Here is a 3279-nt window from a genome sequence, read left to right on the forward strand (position 1 = left end):
AGGTGGCAACACTAAGTGTGTGACATGGTTGTAATAATTATTGGGGAGATTTATCAAAACCTGTAAAGAGGAAAAGTTGACCAGTTGCCCATAGCAACCAATTAGATTGCTTCTTTTATTCTTAACAAGACCTCTGAAAAATAAAAGAAGTGATCTGATTGGTTGCTATGGGCAACTGGACAACTTTTCCTCTTCACAGGTTTTGATGTATCCAGAGCTGTATCTAGCTCCTTTTGTGCCCGAGGCAAGAACAGAAGATTGCACCACCACCTCCATTTGGGCTCAGGCAACCCCTCAGAAATGTTTTTGCGGGCCACCCCTACTGAATTATTTATTGTTATGTTTCTCACAAATGACATATTCACTAATCATTTTTCATAGGCCACTTTAAAAATGAAGAAAGGAATCTGTTGCTATGGGCAACTCAGCAATCTTTCCTCTGGACGGGTTTTGATAAATCTCCCCCACTGTTTAGAACAACAGGTGCTGCATGGAGATCGCTGGGGTCCCAGCAGCAGGACCTCCACGATCAGACATTTTATCCCCTGTCCTTTAGATAGGGGATAAGATGTCTAGGGACAAAGTACCAATTTAAGGGCCAGTGCACGTAGCCAAAAGTTGATCTTTTGCAACCGTATGACCCCTAGCAAGTTCACTGCATGAGACCCGTTCATCAAAAAAAGGCTTGTGCACGGACCTTGCTGGGTGTCCTATGGTTGCCTTGGCAACTGCACCACCCAACACCAGTTGCCTCTCTCGGCTCCGCATTGTGCAGATCGAGCAGCTTTAGACACTTAAAAAAAGAAACTCATGTCATTTACATTTTGCTTACACTGTTATTCACACACAGAAATAAAATAAATGAGTCGAACAAGTTGAAGAACAGTTTAAAAAAAGGGGAACTTTATTTATTATTTATTAAAGTGTTTGTGTAGGGATTTTATGTAACCTCCATCACTCACAAAGAGCGTACAGTAACTAACTCAGGACAGGAAAAACCTCCAGAGGGGAGGAAACCTGTAGGGAATCCATGGCTACTGTATTGCCCTTCCTCTGGGCATACTAAAGGAGGTTACCTCTAGAATTTGGGCCAATGTGTCAGTGTATGTTCGTGATTCGAGGGGCTGTGCCTTCATCCAACTTCTTGCTGTAGGTCCGGAAATCTAGGCCTTCATCCAACGTCTTGCTGTAGGTCCGGAAATCTAGGCCATCATCCAACTTCGCGCTTTAAGTCCGGAAATGCTACTCCACATGCTGGAAATAATGCATCTAAGATAGGAAAACAAAAGAGAGATTATTTACATGTTTATTATAGAAATGCACATGGAACTGCACTAAAACCTTTTGGACACAACAATGTGGTACTTACCAGTCACAGTCATGTTTTTGACTTCACATTCCCGCGTCCCTACAGTGTCCAGCACCGGCCCCTCACTGATGGAGAATGAGCAGGAGCAGTGTTATATCTGCTCAGTGCTGCTCTCTGGTGGACAATGGTTATGACATCACATGTGTGACACGCTGTTACCTCCTGGGAGTTCTATTTGAGCAGTGCTGCTCTCTGATTGGCTGAAAATCAAAAAAGCTTTCTAATATATTCTGTATGACTGTTATCTAAGGGATTTGGGGGACTTTTTTTTTTATCAAAATGGCGCTGCTCCCTATGGGTGTGAAATATTTGTTTCTCCTAACCAGACACTCAGTATTTGTAATATCAATTGGTGGCCCCAACAGCCTGGGCCCATAGGTTTCTTACATAGATCAATGCGGCTCCAGCAGGCTCAATGAGCAATGAGCAGCGCTAGACGCCGGGACGTCTGATGAGTGACCTCCCTGACATTGCGGTCTGGAGCAAAGGATGTCACTCGTCAGACGTCTCGGCAGCCATTGATTTGAAGTGGTCGTGGCTCCTGCTGTCAGTTCAAGATCAGACACCATGGCTCTAGATTGACATACTGCATCAGTGATCCCCTGTGGCTGTCCACCTGTTGCAAAACTACAACACCCAGCAGGCCCTGAGCTGTCCTAAAACTCCCAGGGCATGCTCTGAATAACGCCACACATTAATTGTGTTTAATACCAGCCTAAGCCTAGGAACAGACATCATTTTTGTTTGAGTTTTTCTTGGGCAAAAAAAAAAAAAAAAAAAAAACAACAAAAACTGCCCCCCCCCCCCTCATTTCTATTCTTCCAAAATGCCATCTTTGTGGAGTTTTTACCAAAAACACTGGGGGAGATTTATCAAAACCTGTGCAGAGGAAAAGTGGCGTTGCGACCCGGGTGCGGGGGGTGCGGCCCGCACCGGGTGACACTAATCTAATGGGGTGACACCAAGACGCTCCGCAGCACCCCCCCCCCCAGCTACACCGACGCCCCCCGTCTGTACCCGACCGGCAGCACCCTCCCCCCCGCCGGCATTCACCTGCGCCGTGCGCCCGTCGGCACCCCCCCCCCCCGCCCTTCATCGCCGCTGTGCGCCCGTCCATCAGCTGCCCCCCCCCGGCCTCCATTGCCGCTGTGCGCCCGTCCGTCAGCACCACCGCATGGGACGTCAGTGACGTCACTCGCAGGGCGCCAGGGGAGAAGGAGCGCTGCGCTGGATGGGTGAGTGTGTGTGTGTCTGTCTCTCTGTCTGTTGCTATCTCTGTCTGTGTTTGACTGTGTGTGTGTGGGGAACCTGCAAGGGAACCTGCATTGTGGGGAACCTGCAAGGGAACCTGTGGCCTAATGTGGGGTAACTACTACCAAATGTGCGGAGTCTATGCTACCTAATGTGGGGATTCTATGCTACCTAATGTGGGGAGTCTATGCTACCTAATGTGGGGAAACTGCTACCTAATGTGGGGAATTTGTGCTACCAAATATGTGGAGTCTATGCTACCTAATGTGGGGAATCTGTGCTACCGAATGTGGGGAATCTATGCTACCTAATGTGGGGAAACTGCTACCTAATGTGGGGAATCTGTGCTACCTAATGTGTGGAAATTGGTACCTAATGTGGGGGAACACGTACCAAATGTGGGGAATCTATGCTGCCTAATGTGGGGAAAATATGCTACCTAATGTGTGGGAACTGCTGCCTACCTAAAGTGGGGGAACTGCTGCCTACCTAATGCTCCCCCCCTGGCAGTAGCACCCTCATCATCTACCAGCAAAACCCCTCCCCCCCCAGCAGTAGCACCTCCATCAGCAGATCCTGATGGTGGATGATGGCGGTGCTCCTGCCAGGAGGATGATCCTGTGGATGGATGATGGGGGTGATACTGCCAGGGGGGATGG

The 3279-nt window shown here is 48.5% G+C and overlaps 1 long non-coding RNA gene across 1 annotated transcript; it reads right to left on the bottom strand.

Annotated features, from left to right (window-relative positions):
- Positions 1–881: 881 nt before the first annotated feature.
- On the bottom strand, positions 882–1552 carry LOC130332342 (uncharacterized). The gene is made up of 2 exons (XR_008875096.1): positions 1370–1552; positions 882–1269 (listed from the first exon to the last, which is right to left on the bottom strand). It is a non-coding gene; the product is annotated as an uncharacterized LOC130332342 (long non-coding RNA).
- Positions 1553–3279: the final 1727 nt, after the last annotated feature.

Source organism: Hyla sarda, chromosome 1 (assembly GCF_029499605.1).
Source record: "Hyla sarda isolate aHylSar1 chromosome 1, aHylSar1.hap1, whole genome shotgun sequence".
NCBI lineage: Eukaryota > Metazoa > Chordata > Amphibia > Anura > Hylidae > Hyla > Hyla sarda.